Genomic DNA, 21,842 nt, shown 5'->3' with positions numbered 1-21,842 from the left:
GCTGTCCTTTCCCCCAGTTGGATGGAGTTTAGATTCCTGTTTTCCCAAATATATGGGGAATCATTTGCTTGGTACCAGAGTTACCCAAGAATCAACAGGTTCCCTTATCCATTTCTCACCTAAGCACTATTTCTTCATGACATCATACAAAACCCAATACAATGATAAATTTGACATATACTGAAAACAGGCCCGTCTCCCTCATCAGCTCCTCCACTACTTCTAAACTCTCAGCTGTTTATATAGCATTCATTACTGGAAGACCAGAAAATAAAGTTCAACATTAATGGTAAAATTATTATTAAAGTACATATACCACCCAGGATTTATTTTCTCGTTGGCCTTCACAGTGGATACAAAGAAACACAACAGCAGCAATGGAAATCTGCACACAAGGTAAACTAACAACCAATGTGGAGAAGACAACAAACTGCGCAAATACAAAAGAAGAAAAAACATAACAATGAATAAATAAGCAATAAATATGGAGAAGATAAGTTGTTGAGTCCATAGACTGTGGAATCATTTCAGTGTTGTGCTCTAGTTTAAGAGCTTTATGGTTGAGGGTTAATAACTGTTCCTGGACGTGGTGGTGTGGGACTTGAGGCTCCTGTTCCTCCTTCCTGTTGGCAGCAGAAGAGAGCATATCCTGGATGCTGGGGGATCCTTGATGATGGATGCTGCTTTTCTGTGACAGTGCTCCTTGTAAATGTGCTCAGTGGTGGGGAGGCTTTACCTGTGATAGACTGGATGTATTCACTATTTTTCTAGGTTTTTCTATTCAATGGAACACCAAAGCATTTGCTTTAGTCTTTATCACAATCTATATGTTCTGGTAAATGATTTTATTGGCTGGCCACTTCCTAAAGCTGAACAAGACAGTACATAATATTGGGGTTAGCTTTGCACCCAAACTGAACTTTTAATCCCTTATTCTCATCATCACTTAATTCCCTCCCCATACCACCACCTCAGTTTGTTTTTCGCAGATTCCCTGTCCTCATACATTTTCCTTCATCCGTTAACAAACTTACCTTCAACTCTAATAAAATCACAAAATGCTCTGAACACTCAAGATTTCAGGCAACGTCTGTAGAAAAACAATTAAACATTAGGTAGGGTATTCTTCATCAGAAATGGAAAATATTTTTTTCAAATTTTGATTAAAGTCTCTTCAACCTGAAACATCGACTTTTTTTTTTCCTCCACAGATGCTGTTTAACCTGGTGAGCATTTCCCATCTTTATTTCAGATTTTTGATTTTCATTCAAAACTCTAATGCTCATCTTCATAATCACCCAGATCCCAGTTAGCCATCAACCCATCTTCATAGACTATACAGAACATCAGGCTATTTGTGATGTTCCAAAAAGAGTTTCCCATGCTATTCTCAACCTCCAGCACTGCATCCTCAGAAATGCATCCTCCAGGACTACATCCTTAGAACTGCGCAGTCCAGCACTGCATCATCAGAACTACATTGTCCAGCATTGCATCCTCAGCTCTGCATCCTCAGAACTAAATCTTCCAGCACTGCATCCTCCAGCAATGCATCCTCAGAACTGTATCACCAGCTCTGCATCCTCAGAACTAAATCTTCCAGCACTACCTCATCAGCACTGCATCATCCAGCACTGCATCCTCTGGCACTGCATCCTCAGAAATACATCATCCAGCACTGCATCATCAGAACTGCATTCTGCAGCACTGCATCCTCAGAAATGCATCATCCAGCACTGCATCCTCAGAACTGCATCCAGTGCACTTCAACCCCTAACATTTCAAGAACACATCCGGGCATATCAAGATCTCATGAAAGTTTCAGACTCTGCACATTTTTAAGTAGGACCTCACCTCCCTCATCATGGTGTCTCGGCCTGAAACGTCGACTGCGCCTCTTCCTATAGATGCTGCCTGGCCTGCTGCGTTCACCAGCAACTTTGATGTGTGTTGCTTGAATTTCCAGCATCTGCAGAATTCCTGTTGTTTTTGTTTTTTTCCTCCTTCTACAATTACTTTAAGACAACGAGTTCCTTTTTTGACCCCTTTACCCAGGATCTTAGGTCATTGCTATTTACTCGGTCTAGGTTCCTCATGATGTTATACAGTTCAATTAACTTCACAGTCCTCTCTGGTGCAAAGAAAACAATCTCAACTTATCTAATCATTCAACAATGTTAAAATTCTGCAATGCTGGGTGTAACCTCTTCAGTACCTCTGCATCCTGTGATCTTTTCTGTAATATCATGATCAACACAATAATCAAGACATATCCTGTACAATTCAATCATAATTTATTTTATTCTGTGCCTTGTCTAATTAAAGAAAGCATCCTGCATACCTTTTTACCAGATGGGGTGACAGTTTTGCTGAGCACCTGCGCTCGCTCCACCATGACCACCTAGATCTTCCAGTTGCCAGCTATTTTAATTCTCCTTCCCATTCCCACACTGACAAATGATGCTAAATACAAAGTAGAGAAGCCCCCACCTCATATTCTGTCTTGACAGTGTTAACACTGAATTCTCCAACTTCTCATAACTGTTCCCCCATTTCACTTTCCTCTGTCCTCGTAATTCACTTGGCTCCCATCATGATCTCTCTTTCCTCTCGGCCCACTTTCCATCTGTCTATCACCCACACACTCTTCCCACTGGTTCTCCTCCAGCACTCCGTGCAACATGCCATTCTGACCTCCCTCACTGCTCAGTCTTCCTCTCCAATCAGATTCAATCATCCTCAGCCTTTAACCTATCACCTCCCAGCTGTTCTATTCCTGCCGACCCCGCCTATCACCCCTTTTCAGCAGTGTGCTCTTGCTCTGCCCCTTCCTTGCACCTTTTTATACAGTCTTTTTCTTTCAGATGAAGGAACTTGACCCAAAACGTCCACTGTCTCACTATTCAGGACATTTACAAAGACAGGTTTGTAAAAAGGGCCCAAAGGATTATTGGGGACACGAGTCACCCCAACCACAAATTGTTCCAGCTGCTACCATCCGGGAAAAAGTAACGCAGCATAAAAGCCAGGACCAACAGACTCCAGGACAGCTTCTTCCACCAGGTCATCAGACTGATTAATTCATGCTGATACAATTATATTTCTATGTTATATTGACTGTCCTGTTGTACATACTATTTATAATAAATTACTATAAATTGCACATTTAGATGGAGACGTAACATAGATTTTTACTCCTCGTATATATGAAGGATGTAAGTAATAAAGTCAATTCAATTCAATTCAAGTCAACTCATTTCAATTCAATTCCCACCATAGATGCAGCCTGAACTGTTGAGTTCTTCCTGCACCTTTTTTGTTGTTACCTTTTTAACCACTTAATCTACAAACGCATATAGTCTGAATATATGCTCCCTCTGTTCCTCGACACTTGGTGACTTACTCTGATCCAGCAAAACTTGACTTAAAAATTTCAAAACACTGTTAATACTGGAAATCTGAAATAGAGAAAGGTCATCCATATGAAATGTTAGCTATTTCTGTTTCTGTAGATACTGCCTGACCTGAAATTTCCAGTATTTTTTGATTTTATGTAATGTCACATCCTTGGCTGTTAATCATAAACACAAGAACTTCTGCAGATGTTGGCAATCCAAGTCAACATACACAAAATGCTGGAGGAACTCAGCAGATCAGGCAGCATCTATAGAAATGAATAAACAGTTGACGTTTTGACCAAGACTCTTCTTCAGGACTGGAAAGGAAGGGGGAAGATGACAGAATAAAAAATTGGGGGAGGGGAAGAGGGATAGATAGAAGGTGATAGGTGAAGCCAGGTGGGTGGGAAAAGCAAAGGAATCTAATAGGTGAGAAAGTGGACCATAGAATAAAGGGAAGGAAGAGAGGCACCAAGGGAGGTGATATGCTGGTGGAAAGAGGTAAGAAGCCAGAGTGGGGAATAGAAGAGGGGTTGGGGACTGAAACATTTTTTATTACTGAAATTGGTATTCATGCCTTCAGGTTAGAGACGACCCAGACTGAATATAAGGTATTGCTCCTCCACCCTGAAAGTGACCTCATCTTGGCACAAGAGGAGGTCACGGACCAGCATGTCAGAACATGAATGGGAATGGAAATTAAAATGTTGGGCCCACCGGGAAGCTCAGCTTTGGCAGCTGGAGCAGAGGTGCTCAATGAAGCGGTCTGCTAATTAACGACGGGTCACACCAACGTAGAGGAGATTGTATCGGGAGCACTGAATGAAATAGATTACCTCTGCAGACTCGCAGGTGAGGGAGGAAGTGAATGGGCAGGTGTAGTATGTTACTCCATAAGTGGAGGCTTGTGGAGTGATAGGTAAGGACAAGAAGGACTCTATCACTGTTAAGGCACCAAGGAGGATGGGATAAGTGCGAATGTCCGTGAAATGGTGGAGATGCAGGTGAAGGCAACGTCAATAGTAGGGGAAGGGAAATACCATTCTTTGAAGAAGGAGGTCACCTCTGATGCCCTGGAAAGGAAAGCCTCCTCCTGGGAACAGATGCGGCAGAGGCAAAGCAATTGAGAAAAGGAAATAGCATTTTTACAGGAGACAGGGTGAGAAGAAGTATAGTCAAGATAGTTGTGAGAATCAGCAGGGTTACTTATCTGTTAATACCTCTTTGAAGTTGTTTCTTGTTACTTCTTTAACTTCAATCCTAAAGTCCTCTAATTACCATTGCAAACCTATCCTCTTGCATCTTCCTAATTGTGTTTATACACTACCCAGGCATGAAGAAATGGAATTCTTTCTCTTGAACCCACTGCCTCTTGTCTCCTTGAAAATTGTCCTGAAATGAAGCTTCCTGGCAAAGTTTTAGATCTCATATCCCAACATCTCCTCATGTAGTTTGGTGTCAAATTCCATTTGAATCAATTTGATGAACCACCTCGGAACATTTTACTGCGTCAAAGGTGCTAAAGACATGCAAATTGCTGTTGCAATTAAGACAGTACTGGAACACTCTGTTGATTAACTGGCCAGCTTGGCTCATTGAGAGGAAGTGGAAATGCAAATATCATTCAGAAATCTTGCACTCAGCCAGAGGGGACACAATGCCCCCTTAAAGAGTGGTCATGACAAGACAAGCAGCAGAGGATTACAATTGCATTGTGTTTGTAATAAACTGATTTTATTTAATTATATCCCTGTGACAATTTGCTGCAGATTTAGGCAGCCCCATGTGCTTGTTGACTGGCACAAAGCTCAGATAAATTGGATATGACTGGCTGATTGGAGATTGTATGGGCATTCCAAACCAAATTTACAGAAACAAATCTATGTGGGGTTTTCAGTTGTTTGGTTTGGATTCAGATTCAGATTTATTCATCACACGTACATCAAACCATTCTGTGAAATGCGTCATTTACGTGACTACCCAACACGTCTAGGGATGTGCAGCGGTCAGCCCACAAATGTCGCTACACATTGTGGTGCCAACACAGCACGCTCACAGTGCTCGACAGAGCAACATAGAACAGAAGAACAGCAAAACAATCCACTTTGCTCCCTCCCACCCACCACACACACATGGATTATACTCCAACTCCAGGACAGGCCTAAAGCCTCTAGTCTTCAGTTTCCAGGCTTCCGATTGACCTTCGGGCTCCAATCTTTGATAACAATCATGGTGGGACCCCGAACTCCATGCCTGAACACTGGGCACGCTGACTGACCAGTCCTTGTGCCTCCCTGTTTTTTCCTGCTTGCATGGACTTATCTGAACCTAGGACAGCCTGACATCCACAGATGTCCTTGGTCACCCATCCATGCTGCTGGCCTTCAAGCACAGAGTGTGGTCCTTGACACCTTGACTGGGAGCTCTTAATTCTAGGAATTTTTGTTTCATAATATAAACAGTTGGCTAATAAAGTAGAAAATCTCATAAATAGAATTACAATTAGTTTTCACATGGCTTTTTTTTAATCCAGGTGTGGATTTTTTCATAGTGAAAAATATTCATAAATTATAAATTTCACTGAATTACATTATTTTCCTGTAACTTAATGCAAGATATGAAATTATTCCATTTAATATACAAATAGCCATTTGTGTGAGCAGATTTGTCTGCTGTGTATTGGAAATTTTAAAGCAAGTGGTTCATCATTTCTGTTAAACAAAAGATTTTCATTCAAACACATGAAATACTTTTATCCTAATATCATATGTTGACAGCAGTATATAGTCTTTTGGGCATAATCACAAATATACACACAGTAATATCTAATCACAGTAAAAAAAATCTAATCTTTTGGTTTTTTTTGTGTAACACACTCAAAGTGCTGGAGGAACTCAACAGGTCAGGCAGCATCTATGGAGAGGATCAAAGAGCTGACATTTTCGGCTGAGTCTCTTCATCAGGACTCATGAGCTGGCTAATAAAGTAGAATATCTCATAAACAGAATTATAATTAGTTTTCCCACATCTTTTCTATCCAGGCATGGTTTTTTTTAATAAGTGAAAATATTTACAAATTATCAATTCAATTGAATTACAATACTTTCCAGTAACTTAATGCAAGAACTGAAATTTAATTTAACATACTAATGAGTCCGGATGAAAGTTTTGGCCCATAACATTAACTCATCATTCCTCTTTCCTAGATGCTGCCTAACCTGCTCAGTTCTTTCAGCATTTTGAGTGAGTTTATCTGGATTTCCAGCATCTACAGAATCTCCAGAGTTTAGATTTTTTGTACTTTGGCTTTTTCCACCAATTTTCAGGATTTGTTTTAATGATTTTTTTCATTTTTACTGTGTTTTTAGGTAAATTTTGTTTCTATGTCATGGAATCATAAAGCACAGAAAATGATTCTTTTGGCCTCCATGTCCATGACAGCCATCAAACACACACACACATCGAAGTTACTAGTGTTTCGTTGAAGCCTTCTATGCCTTGGTGATTCCATTACTTGGTTAAATATGTCGTAAGTGTTAGGATAGTACCACTCTCCACTACATTCTCAGACTTCAAAGTTCAAGGTACATATACATCACCATATACAACCCTGAGATCAGCCAGAGTGTAGAAGACAACAAACTATAAAAATGCAAATATAAATATTTAGCAATAAATAACAAGAACATGAGATAATGAGATAAAGTCATTAAAGTGAGATTACTGTTTGTGGGGCATCTCAATAGATGGGCAAGAGAATACAGTTATCCCCTTTTGTTCAAAAGCCTAATGGTTGAGGGGTAGTAACTGTTCTTTAACCTGGTGGTGCAAGTCCTGAGGCTCTTGTACCTATCTGATGGCAGCAGCAAGAAGAGAGCATGACCTGGGTGGTGGGATCTCTGATCATGGATGCTGCTTTCCTATGACAGTGTTTCATGTAGATGTATTCACTGGTTGGAAAGGCTTTACCCATGATGTACTGTGCCAAATCCACTACCTTTTGTAGGATTTCCATTCAAAGGCTTTGGTGTTTCCAAACCAGGTCATGATGCAGCCAGTCAATATACTTTCCACTACACATCTACAGAAGTTTGTCAATGCTTTAGAAGTCATGCCCAACTTCAGCAGACTCTGAAGGAAGTAGAGTTGCTGCCATACTTTCTTCACAATTGCAATTAAGTGCTGGGTCCAGTACAGGTCCTCTGCAATAGTAACACCTAGGAACTTGATGTTGCTCACCCTCTCCACCTCCGATCCCCAGATGAGGATTGGCTCATGGACCTCTGACTTCCCTCTCCTGAAGTCCATAATCAGTTCCTTGGTCTTGCTGACATTGAGTGAGAGGTTGTTGTTATGACACCACTCAGCCAAATTTTCCATCTCCCTCCTGTATGCTGATTGATTGCCACTTTGATTCAGCCAATGACAGTGGTGTCATCAGCAAACTTGAAAATGGCATTGGAACTGTGCTTAGCCACACAGTCAGATGTATAAAGGGAGTAGACAGCTTTATGGTGCATCTGTGTTTGTGGTGTTCCAGATACCACATCAATCTCTGAGTGAAATGGTCCTCTTCAGATTCTGTCTACACTGGTTACAGCATACCCTCAACACATGCCTCTAGTTTTAGACCCCCTTTGCTATGGGGAAAAGATTCTTGTTACCAATGGCCCATAATTTTGTTGTTACGGGGAACAGATTTGCAGATTTGGAAGTGGGACAGAAGACATTGCTTGCAAATAAGCACATTGACTATTTATTTACAAGGCAAACAGTGAAATACTCAACCAAGCATCTAAGTCAAACAAGTACTTATCAAAGCCCTCTAAATTACAAAACTACACTAAACATTTAATAACCCTTCAAGCTAAACTCAGTTACAGATACTTATCCAAATGGAGTGCCTGAATTGGCAGGACCAAACAGATACTGAACGTACACATGTGGCAAATGGTTAAAGTGTGCACATGGGCCATCAATGCAGCACAACCCCCACAGTACCTAACGTCTGCCTGGTCCGCAGAGAACTGAGAGGAAAAGAGACTGTATGGTTACCACGTGCTAGATTTAAACACTTCCGGTGCCCTGACATCAGCTAACTGGAAGTTTATGGGTGGAGCAGCAATGCTCCTCACATGGCTAGTTCCCACCTCGATGAGCAGGTAAGTTAACACACTTACTGCAACATTTGTGTCCTTTTGATAGATTCTCCTTTGGTTTCTTGCAATCCAAGGAAAAATATCCAGGCCTATCCAGTCTCTTCTCATGGAGTATCTCCTCTCCTGAAGTGCGGCAACTAGTATTCTATTGTAGCCTAACCAATATTTTATATCTTGTCCTGCCACCTCCTCCTTCACCACCACCCAGGGACCTGAACAGTCCTTCCAGGTAAGGCAAAGATTTACATGCACCTCCACCAAGCCTGTCTTCTGCAACCAGTGCTCTTGATGTGGCCTCCTCTTATTGGCGAGACCAAACGCAGACTGGATGACCATTTCACAGAGTCCGCTTGCTTGGTCTGCAAAGTCATCCCACGCATGCCATTTCAAATCCTCTTCAAATTCCCACACTGACCTGTCCATTCTTGGTTTTTCTACTGCCAGCGAGGCCCAACACAGAATGAAGAAACAACACCTTGTATTTCACATAGGTAGTTTACAAACCAATGGCATGAACAGAGTTTTCCAATTATAGTTCAGAATCAGAATCAGGTTTATTATCACTGGCATGTGTCGTGAAATTTGTTAAGTTAGCAGCAACAGTTCAATGCAATACATAATATAGAAAAAGAAGAAAAATTATGTAATAATCAATCAATCAATCACAGTATACATGTTTGAATAGATTAAAAATCATGCAGAAACAGAGATAATATATATTTAAAAAGTGAGGTAGTGTTCAAGGATTCAATGACCATTTAGGAATTGGATGCAGAGGGGAAGAAACTGTTCCTGAATCAAAGTACATTTATTATCAAAGTATGTATACATTATACAACCTTGAGATTCGTCTCCTTACAGGCAGCTACAAAACAAAGAAACTCCAGAAGAACCAATTAAAAAAAGACTGTTAAACACCCAATGTGCTGATAGAAAAAAAATGTGCAAACAATGAAAGTAAACAAATAGCTTCAGAGCTGGAGTTTTACGAAAGATTCAAAGGCAGGCATCACTGAAGCTGGTACTGCATTTCAGCGTAGAGCTGTGGAAACGTCACGGATCAGTGAGCAGAACCAGCCCTCACTTCACCTCTGGTCCTGTCATGCTGGCCTTTTCAATCTGGCCCAGCGCTTAAACCATCCAAACATCGGTTGTTCCTCGCTCTTGGACTGCTCTGGGGCCCGGACCCCATTGCCATGAGTTGCTCCATACTCAAACTTTCCAATTCAGCCCGATGATTAAATCGATCAGACATTGGGACTTTTCTCACTCTCAAGGAGGCCATGACTCTCCTTTGACCCTGACTCCGCTTTCCATGACCTTGCTTCGACTGTGTTTGGATTCTCCTTCACCTTGTCTGCTAGAGCAGCCTCATGCCTTCTTTTAGTTCTCATGAGTTCCTTCTTCAAGAGTTACGTTTTATTTCTTATACTCCTCAAGTATCTCATTTGTTCCTACCTGCCTATACCAGCTACACACCTCCTTTCTTTTCTTAACCAAAGCCTCAATATCTCTCAAAAACATAGGTTCCCTAAACCTGTTATCCTTTTCCTTTTATTCTGACAGGAACATGCAAACTCTGTACTCTCCAAATCTCACTTTTGAAGGCCTTGAACTTACCAAGTAACCATTTGCCAGAAAACAACCTGTCTCTATTCGCACCTGCCAGATCCTTGCTGACATGATCAAAATTGGCCTTTCTCCAATTTAGAATCTCAGACTGAGGACTAGACCTATCCTTTTCCATAATTACCTTGAAACTAATGACATTATTATCACTAGATGCAATGTGTTCCCTGACACAAAACCTCTGTTTTCCCCACATTTCAAATAAAATACATGATTTTTGGAAGAAACTCTGACAGATGGTTAAAGGTGGTGCAAAAAAAGAGTGGCTGTGTAATTTGTATTTACCTTGATGTACTACTGTGAACTCCCCTGTGCTCCACATGATAGAGCATCTTGTTCTTTTTCTTACGCTATTCTTAAATAAAGTATCACTAGAAGAAGTACTTTGGAGATCTCCTGTGGCCTTCTGTAATATCTGTTTGTGATTCAGGTGGTTGCCTCATTCAGCTTTGTATACCCAGTTGGCCATACTAGAGCATCAGGAACAACATATCATACCATTTTAGTTGTTGGCTTGTTTTGGAGAGCATGACTATTGCTTACCCTGGTATACATGTGGGGATAAGGAGAGCTATCTATGCTCTGTCTACTGCCCTTACTATGCATCTATACACAACTATGTAGCAAGCAAACAACTTCTCAAAAATCATGTGAGATGAAAGCTTTCTTCAGGGTTTTTACTAAGATCTCTTACTTGAGAAGATATTGCTGTTTCAAGAGTAAATAAAGAGTGGATGGAGATGTGTGTCACTCTATCGTGTGCTTCAAGTCAAATTAAAAACTAACCTGCACAGGAAATGATACAAAAAACAGCTTACATACAGGAAGCAATGTCCATAGAAAATGAACTGTGCCTCTAAAGGTCAGAATGCTCCCTGCCTGGCACCCACAGCATGTTAAACTTAACTATTGAACCTAAAAATCAAGTGATCACTTTATTAAGTCTTTGACAAAAGAAGGATAATCTCAGAGACTGGTCTTGAAAACAGTCTTTAACCATCTTTGCTTCAAAAATGCTGGCCTTGTTGACATACTTGCTCATGGTAATGTCTAATGAGCAGAAAGGTGACATGATGCTCACCCAGAATGAAGATTGGGTGAGCTTCCTCTGAAGCAAGTTGTGCTCTCTTAATATATCCTCCAACTCACAATTGCCCCGAGAATCAAAAGGACAGAGTTTATGAAGGGAAGTTTGTTTTGGGAGAGGTTCCTGCTTTTGTAATGCACCACACTTCTTCTGCATAAACCTGTCTTTGAATAACAGGAAAGATTCCAAACTTTCAGTTGCTTTCTGCTGAGAGGTTACTTACAGATGTGCTAACCACTGCAAAGGCTGGCTTTTTCCATTCTTGGAAAGGAATGAGCAATATGTGGGAGCCAGGCAGTTGCTCTGGTAAGCGACTTCCAGCTTGAAAAATGCTCCAAACTTACATTGCCAAGTTGGAGCGGTGATAGAAGAGTGACATTGGTCAACATTTGAAGACATATTTCTACATCTGCCTCAGGATTAGCTAAGTTGAAAGTTTTATGTTGATTATGTTTTCTGTTGGGGGGAATCAGCAGGAAAGGCTGGGACAGTTAACCATGAGGAAAAGGACAGCTGATTACCTTGGAGCCTTCTTGCAGCATAATTAACCAAGTTGAGATCAGTAGAAACATAGTTCCATTGGCTCTTCTGGGTTGATTGTCTGATATGTTGGATCATATTATGCACATTAACATAGGGTCTCCTTGTTTCAATAAATATATAACTAAGCACATATTTGCTGTTGGTTAAGAACTTGATATCATCTAGTTCTAAGTCTAGCACTTTGGTTATCATCTCTGTCACCTCAACTGCTAGAACAGCTGCATTGAGTTCAAGCCTTGGTATGGTGAGATCTGATTTGGGAGCAAGCTTTGCTTTGCTCAGGATGAATATCCAACTTCACTATATCCAGCAGCATCAGTGACCTTCAGGTATGCAACTCCAGCAATAGTTTTGGTTGACGCATCACAGAAAACGCTGACCTCTTTCTTTTAGGCTGTAGATAGCGGAATTTTGTAGGTTCTTTGAATTTTCAAGCCTTGAAAATTCTGAAGAGAAGAAGAGCACTGCTGCCACTACACATGTTTCTCTTTAGGGAGAAGGATGTTCCTTCCACAAATGCCATGGTCAACTCTTTTAACATGAAGCGTTCCTGGATACTGACTGGAACTGCAAATCCAAGAAAGCCAAATAGGCTGTTGATAGTCAATAGCATGCCACAACAGTTAAAGGGTCTTTCAGTATCAGTGACCAGGAAAGTAAAGGTGTCAGGAATGAGGTCCCATCCAAGGCCCAGACCAGGCTGCATAGGAGGGTTCTCCTGTCTAAGATCAAGATTCTGCAGATCTTTGATCTGATCTTCAGTTAGGAAATGTAGCATGACCTCCACACTGTTGGATGTGATCTTACGCATTCCGTGATTAGACTGCACCAACTTTCAGCACAGTGACTGCTTCTTCTGCATTAGAAAATAGTCTAAGACCATGATTAACATTGGAACTCCTTTCTATATGCCTTCTTGCTTCAGTCCTGAAGTCCTTCTCTCCCTCGATAGATGTACTTCAGAATCTTGTTGTTCAGTAGGTACTCATGAAATCACAAGAATCTGAGGTGGACTTGATGATCCTCTCTCGGTAGGAAATCGTGGAACATTTGTTCCATGTCTGCCATCACTGTGATGGACTCAATTTGGAAGTGCATGAGGAGACTGTTATTGAGATCAGGACCCTGCAGCAACATATTGTTCGGTGATATACTTTTGAACTGTGCACTTGAATCAAAGACAATTTGTAAGCACTAGGGGTGGTAAACACTAAAGTTGGGCAAATATCAGTTTTTGTTGTTGGGATCTGGTGGAGCAGCTAGCTCAGCATGATTGCTCCTGAAGAGCCTCCCCATGAATGCCACATAATGATCTTTCATTTCTGGTTTCCTTCTCAATGTGTGACTGAGGGACAGGAGTCAACTAAGGGCCTACTCTCTGTTGTTTAGCAGGAGTTTTGTAAGGAGCAGAAAGGAAGTCAAGGTACCCTATTGTTTGACTCAACTTTGCTAAACTCTTTGTTCATGATTCGAAAGAAGACCTCATCTTTGATGGAAGGTGCCAGCTTATAATCATCTTCCTAGTGACAGAAGACCAACTTTCCTAAAACTGATTGAGCAGAGGTAAGGATGCCAGGGTGCTTGGTTTGCCTACTAACAATCTTCTCTTTCATACAGATTGTACTCTCATAAGGTGTGAAATTACTTGTGCACTCATTCTCCAGGATGTACATCTTAAACTTGATGACAATGTCCTGATGAGCACAATCGAGTCAAATTTCACCCACTATCTCAGTTCCAATCATAGGGCATAAGGTGCATTTTGCTAACCATTGTGCTGCTCACGTACCTTATGTGCACAGGTGGTGGCTCTGCCAAGCAAAAGGGCATCACAGCAGAAGAGTCAAATGGGAGGATCCCGTCAGCTGTGGCCTGAAGATGCGATTAACCACAACCAGCTTCAAGAGTTGGGATTTCATCCCTGTTGTTTGGAATATGGTCACACTCAAATGAGGGTTGGCAAAGGTAAGCAGACCTCCTGCCCCTATTAGAGTCAGAGGGTAGTAAATCTCTGGAAGTTGTTGCCATGAGCGGCTGTGGAGGCCTAGTCATCAGGTGTATTTAAGGCAGAGATAGATAGGTTCTTGACTAGCTGGGCATTAAAGGGTATGGGGTGAAAGCAGGGGAGTGAGGATAACTGGAAGAATTGGATCAGACCATGATTGAATGGCGGAGCAGGCTCGATGGGCTGAATGGCCTACTTCTGCCCCTATATCTTATAGACTATTAACTTCATGACAAATCCATGGATTGGCTCTTCTTCCAGCAACTTCTGATGTTCCAGAACATGTCTTTAGAGTGTCTGGGGAAACAGAACATTGAATATTGTATGTGTCAAATAATGCCGATTTGCCAGTGACACATTGCTCTGATCATCTAGTATCAAATATGCCTTTATTTTTTGCTCAGGATGTCCTTCTGGGGAGATGTTGGCTGGACATGTTCTAAAGTAGGACTTGCCTTGAAAGCACTTCCCACATACCTCTGTGCATGAGGAAGTAGCTACATAAGACCATAAGACTGTAAGATAGAGGAGCAGAATTAGGACTTTTAGCCCATTGAGTCTGCTCTGCCATTTTATCATGGCTGATCCAATTTTCCTCTCAGCCCCAGTCTCCTGCCTTCTCCCCACATCCCTTCATGCCCTGACCAATCAAGGATCTATGAACCTCTGTCTTAAATATACTTAAAGACTTGGCCTCCACAGCTGCCTGTGGTAAAGAATTCCACAGGTTCACCAATCTCTGGCTAAAGAAGTTCCTCCTTACTTCCATTCTGAAAGGATGCTCCTTTATTCTGGGACTGTGCCTTCAGGTCTTAGACTCTCCCACCATAGGAAACATCCTCACCACATCCACTCTATCAAGGCCTTTCACCATTGGATAGGTTTCAATTAGGCCACCCTTCAGTCTTCTGGATTCTAGTGAATACAGGCCCAGAGCCATCTTGTGCTCTTAATATGATAAGCCATTCAATCTTGGAATCACTTTCATGAATCTCCTTTGAACCCTCTCCAGTTTCAGCACACCCTTTTTGAGATAGAGAGCCCAAAACTACTCCAAGGGAGGCTTCACCAGTGCTTTATAAAATCTCAAAATTACATCCTTGCTTTTATATTCTAGTCCTCTTGAAACAAATGCTAGTATCACATTTGCCTTACTCACCACAGACTCAACCTGCAAATTAACCTTTAGAGAATCCTGCACAAGGACTCCCAAGTCAATTTGTACCTCAGTTTTCTGTATTTTCTCTCCATTTAGAAAATAGTCAACCCTACAATTTCTTCTACCAAAGTACATGAACAGACACTTCCTGACACAATATTCCATCTGCCACTTCTTTGCCCAATCTCCAAATCTAAGTCCTTCTGTAGCCTGTCTGCTTCCACAAAACTACCTGCACCTCCACCCATGTTCATATCGTCTACAAACTTTGCAACAAAGCTATCAATTCCATCACCCAAATCATTGACATATAATGTAAAAGTAATCGGTCCCAACAGAGACCCTTGTGGAACACCACTAGTCACTGGCAGCCAACCAGAAAAGTCTCCCTTTATTCCCACTCTTTGCCTCCTACCAATCAGCCACTGCTTTATCTTTCCTGTAATACCAGGGGCTCGTAGCTTGTTAGTCGTCTCATGTTTGGCACCTTGTCAAAGGACTTCTGAAAATCTAAGTACACAACATCAACAGGTTCTCCTTTGCTATCTTGCTTGTTAGCAAAGATAGCAAAGGAGAATCTGTTGGTGTTGTGTATTTGGATTTGTCAGGCAAGATTTTCCCTTGAGGAAACCATGCTGACTATGACCTATTTTATCATGTGCCTCCAAGTAGCCCAAACCGCATCCTTTACAATAGACTGCAACATCTTCCCAACCACTGAGTTCAGACTTACTAGGCTATACTTTCCTTTCTTCTGCCTCTCTCCCTTCTGAAAGACTGGAGTGACATTTGCAATTTTCCAGTCTACCAGAACCATTCCAGAATCTAGTAAGCCTTGAAAGATCGTTACTAATGCAGCCACAGTCTCTTTCAGAACTCTGGGGTGCACACCATCTGATGCAAGTGATTTATCTTTCTCAGACTATTCAGTTTTCCAGAAACCTTCTATCTTGTGATGGTAACTTCACACATTTCAGGTCTTCTGACACCTGAAACTTCCACCATACTGCTAGTGACTTCCACAGTGAAGAACGATGCAAAATACTTATTCAGTTCATCCGCCATTTCTTTCTCCCCAATTCAGCATTGTTTTCCAGCAGTCTGATATCCACTCTCATGTCTCTTTTACACTTTATGGATCTGAAGAAACTTTTGGTATCCTCTTTAATATTATTGACTAGCTTACTTTTGTATTCCATTTTTACCTTCTTAATGACTTTTTAGTTGCACTCTATTGGTTTTTAAAAGTTTCCTAAACCTCTAACTTTCCATTAATTTTTGCTCTATTATATGCGATGGTTGTGTCATCTTGCCTTTAGAATATTTCTTCCTCTTTGGGATGTATATAGCCTGTGCCTTCCAAATTGCTTCCAGAAATTCCAGCCATCGCTCCTCTACCGTCATCCCTGCCAGTGTTCTTTTCCAATCATTCTGGCCAACTCCTGTCTCATTCCTTTGTAATCCCTCTTACTCCACTGTAATACTGAAACATCTGACTTTAGCTTTTCCTCAGATTTCAGGGTTAATTCAATCATATTATAATCACTTTATCCCTAACAGTTCTTTTACCTTAGCTCTCTAATCAATTCTGGTTCATTGCACAACAGCCAATCCAGAATACCTGATCGCCTAATAGTTTCAAACATGAGCTGCTTTAAAAAGCAATCTCAAAGGCATTCTAGAAACTCCCCTCTTGGAATCCAGCATGAACTTGATTTTCTCAAACTATCTGCATACTGAAATCCCCCATGACTATTGTAACATTGCCATTTTGGCATGCATTTCCTATCTCCTGTTGTAATTTGTAGACCACATCCTTACTACTGTTTGGGGGTCTATATATAACTCTCATTAGCGTATTTTTACCCTTGCTGTTCCTTAGCTCTATGCACAATGATTCAATACCTTCCAACCATATGTCACCTCTTTCTAATAATTTGATTTCATTTTTTACTTCCAGAGCAACGGCCACCCACTCTGCCCTCCTATCTTTCCTTTCAATATAATTTGTATCCTTGGATATTAAGCTCTCAGCTATAATCCTCTTTCAGCCATGATTCTGTGATGCCTACAACATCACACATGCCAATTTGCAACTGTGCTACAAGTTCATCTACTTTATTCTGTATACTGGGTGCATTCAAATATAACACTTTCAATCCTGTATCTACTCTTTCCAATTTTATCTGCCTTTGACATTGAAACTCATTCTGTTTACTGCAATTTTGCACTATCAACAGCCTCTACTCACTGCACATTGTTTCTGCTTGTGAAGCAGTTACTTCATCTTCATCAGCCTTTCCTACGATACTTCTTGCTTTGAAATATATGCAGCTCAGGACACTAGTCACATCCTGCTCAACCTTTTGATTCCTAGCTTTGATTGAGGTTTCACTAATATCTGCCTCAACAACCTCTCCACTAACTGTTCTGGCAACACCCTGCAACTCCAATTTAAACCCCACTGTGCAGCACTAATAATCCTTCCTGCTGGGATATTATTTCCCCTCCAGTTCAGGTGCAAACCATCCCCATTGTACCAGTCCCACCATCCCTGGAAGAGAACCCAATAATCCAAAAATTTTATGCCTTCCTTCCTACACCAACTCCTTAGCCATGTATTAAATTTAATAAACTGCATAATCTTCCTAGTTCTGGCCTCACTAGTACATGGCATGGGTAGCAGACCTGAGGAGTGAGATTTCTTACGGATAGGCATTGTCTATCATGGTTCATGTTAAAGTTTTCTACTTCGGTTTTGTTGATATTGATAGGGGATTTGGTCTTCCATGCTTTTGTTGGAGTCCTCTCTTTGAATGAAGTGCTGCTGGAATTTGGGAGTATAAAACTAGGGCTGCTTTTCTGCTTGGTGGTAGACGAATTCCATAAAGAATGAAAATGACAGATGGGGGCATGATGCTTCATTTTGTACTTGAACGCTTCAGTTATCCACTGTTCACAGATAAGACTGGTAGTTTCTCCACTGAAGAATTTATTCCCGTTGCAGTGTCCAAGAAACTCAGCCCTCGAAGATAAACTTCATTTTTGTGGCTTGCAGTTCTGACAACAGATTTGCAAGCTCCTTTGGCTTCTATGGATCTTTGTGTGAGACCTTTGGAAAATTATCAAATCTGCTGAAGAGAGATTCTTCGATTTCCTCTGGACAGCCATAGCATCTGTTCAGCCACTGCCAGAGCATTTGTACACCAGTAGCTAGTTTATTAATGTGAACTGCCTTAAGCATTCTTCCACGTTGCAGTGACTGTCCATCAAGCAACCGACAGAGAAGGTCTAGTTCTTCACTTGGTTTGAGACTTAGTCCTTCTGTGGCATTGTGTAGGACAGGTAACGGGCAGATTGGTTGTCGAACACTTTTAGCCAAGTTATGACTAGGTCTCCATGAGTCAGATATCAAGCCAACTCTAATCAGAATCAGGTTTAATATCACTGGCATATCTCGTGAAATTTGTTGTTTTGCAGCAGCAGTACATTGTAATACATAATAATAAGAATTATACATTGCAATAAGAAGTACATATCTATAAAAAAGAAAGTTAAATTAAATAAGTTGTGCAAAAAGAGAGGAAAGGAAAGGGTAAGGTAATGTTCGTCGGTTCACTGTCCATTCAGAAATCTGATAGCGGAGTGGAAGAAGCTGTTCCTGAAACATTGTGTGGTCATCAAGCTCCTGTACTTTATACTTGATGGTAGCAATGAGAAGACGACGTGTTCAGGGTAAAGGGGGTTCTTAATGATGGTTGTCACCTTTTGACTGCTTTTTCCGATCCTGTGCAGTTGCCCGTCCATATCAGACAGTAATACATCAGTCAGAACACTCACCACTGTACACCTGATGAAATTTGTGAGTGCTTTTGCTGACATACCAATTCTCCTCAAAGTCCTAATGAAGTATAGCCACTATTGTGCCTTCCTTGTAATTATATCAATATATTGGGCACAGGATAGATCCTCAGAGACGTTGACACCCAGGAACTTGAATCTCCTTACCCTGTACACTTCCGATCCCTTAATGAGGACTGCTGTGAGTGTAAGGTTGTTGTTGTGACACCACTCAACCGGCTGATCTATCTCGCTCCTGTACACCTCCTCAACACCATCTGAAATTCTGCCAACAATAGTTGTATCATCGGCATATTTATAGATGGCATATGAGCTGTGGCTAGTCACATAACTGGGTGTAGAGAGAATAGAGCAGTAGGCTAAGCACATATCCCTGAAGAGCGCCAGTGTTGATTGTCAATGAGGAGAAGATGTTATTTCTGATCCGCACAGATTGTGGTCTCCCGGTGAGGAAGTCAAGGATCTGGTTCACCTGAAGTCTTGATGGATTGTGGAGACAGGCTTGCAAAATGTGTGTCCTGGAATGGATGGAAGTTCAGTCTGTCCATGCCTGTGCAGATGGGCTTGGCATTAGTCATCATTATGTGCCATGTTGTATGAAATAGGTGATCATGGGCTTCCATCTACCTTTAATCTGCAGACCCCCTTCACGATATTGTTCTTATTCTTTTCTCTATCCATGATCAAGATTGTTCTATAGAAGTGGTTTGCCAGTGCTTCCTTCTGGACAGTGTCTTTACAAGACAGTGACCACAGCCATTATGAATACTCTTCAGAGATTGTTTGCCTTGTGTCAGTTGTCATATAACCCAGACCTGTGATATGCACCAGCTGCTCATATTACCATCCACCACCTGCTCCCATGGTTTCATGTGACCCTGATCAGGAGGGCTAAGCAAGTACTACATCTTGCCCAAGGGTGACCTGCAAGTTAGCGGAGGGAAGGATTAGGGTAGCAAGGACAGGCTAGGGAACTGCAGGTTGGTCAGCCTGACATCTATTGTAGGGAAATTACTGGAAAAATTTTGAGGGAAAAGATCAGCTATCACTTGGTTAGTCAAAGCCTGATCAGGAATAGTTAGTATGGTTTTCTGTATGGGAGGTCATGTCTGATGAAACTTTTGGAGTTTTTTTGATAGGTAATTAAGGGAATAGATGAAGGTAAGGCAGTGGATATTGTCTATATGGACTTTAGTATGGCCATTGACAAGGTCCCACACGGTAAGCTGATTTGGAAGGTTAGGTCGCATGGGATTCAAGGTGAGCTAGTGAGGTGGATTTAGAATGTGCTTGTTGATAAGGAGCAGAGAGTGAAGGTTGATTGTTGTTTCTCTGACTGTAGGGCTGTGACTAGTGCATCCCAGGGGTCAGTATTGATACTGTAATTATTCATTATTTACATAAATTATTTGGATATGAATATATATTGCATGTTTAGCAAGTTTGCTGATGATTCTAAAGTGGGAGTTTTGTTGATAATGAAACAGGTTACAATGAATTGCAAAGAGATCTTGACCAGTTATGGACACGGGCAAAGGAAGGGAAAATTGATTTTAACTTAGATAAGTATGAAGTGATGTATTTTCGACAATTAGATGATGGTCCAGCATTTACAGTGAATGACAGGGCACTGAGGAGTTTTGTGGAACAGACAGGTCTGGGAATATAATCAATTCACTAGAAGTGGCCACACATGTAGACTGGGTGGCTGGGTGGAAAACTTGGAGGTGCTGATAAAGTAGACCAAACCCAGCATGGTTTCCTTTAAGGGAAATCCTACCTGACAAATCTGTTGGAATTCTTTAAGAACGTAACTGGCAGGATATATAAAGGAGAGTCAGTGAATGTTGTTTACTTGGTTTTTCAGAAGGCCTTTGACAAGGTGCCACACGTGAGGCTGCATAACAGCATAAGAGCACATGGTAGTACAGGAAAAATACTAGCATGGATAGAAGATTGGCTGACTGGCCAAAAAAAGTCAGGGCAAAAAGTCAGTATAAAAGGGACCTATTGTGGTTGGTTGCCAGTGACTAGAGGTGTTCTGCAGTGGTTGGTATTGGGATTATTTCTGCTCAGATTATATGTCAGTGATTTGGATGATAGAATTGATGGCTTTGTGGCCAAGTTTGTACACAATACAAAGATAGGTAGATGGGCAAGTAGTATTGAGGAAGCAGGGAGTCTGCAGAAGAACATGGACATATTGGGAGAATGGGGAAAGAAGAGGCAGTTAGAATATAGTGTAGGGAAGTGTAAGGTCATGCACTTGGCTAGAAGGAATAAGGGTGAGTGGCCTTATTCTACTCCTTTGTCTTACAGTCTTATCAAAGTACATATTGAAAACCAACTGATAGCTGCCAACATTTTACTAACTGGAGATAAAATTCAAGAATCAAAGGTGGAAAGTTACTTGGGAGTCCTTGGGCAGCATTCCCTTAAGGTTAACTTGCTGGTTGAGTCAGTGGTAAAGAAAGCAAATGCAATGTTAGCATTCATTATGAGATGAATAGAATATAAGAGCAAGCGTGTGGTACTGAGGCTTTATAAGGCATTGATCAGACTGCATTTGGAGTATTGTGAGCAGTTTCGGGCCCATTATTTAAGAAAAGATGTGCTGGCACTGGAGAGGGTCCAGAGGAGGTTCACAAGAATGAATCTGGGAAAGAAAGGGTTAACATTCGAGGAGCATGTGATGGCTCTGGGCCTGTACTCACTGAAGTTTAGAAGAATGAGTAGGGACCTCATTAAAAATTACTGAACATTGAAAAGCCTAGATAGATTAGATGTCGAGAGGATGTTTCCTCTAGTGGGTTTGTCTGGGATCCGTGGGCACAGCTTCAGAACAGAAGGATGTCTATTAAAGAAAGAGATGAGAAGGAATTTCTTTAGCTAGAGGTTAATGAGTCTGTGGAATTCATTGCCATGCATGGCTGTGGAGATGAAGCCATTGAGTAAAGTTAAAGTAAAGGTGGATAGATTCTTGGTTAGTCAGGGCATCAAA

Source organism: Mobula hypostoma, chromosome 11 (genome assembly GCF_963921235.1).
Source record: "Mobula hypostoma chromosome 11, sMobHyp1.1, whole genome shotgun sequence".
In the NCBI taxonomy this organism is placed as follows: domain Eukaryota; kingdom Metazoa; phylum Chordata; class Chondrichthyes; order Myliobatiformes; family Myliobatidae; genus Mobula; species Mobula hypostoma.
Note: the sequence above shows the minus strand (reverse complement) of the source record.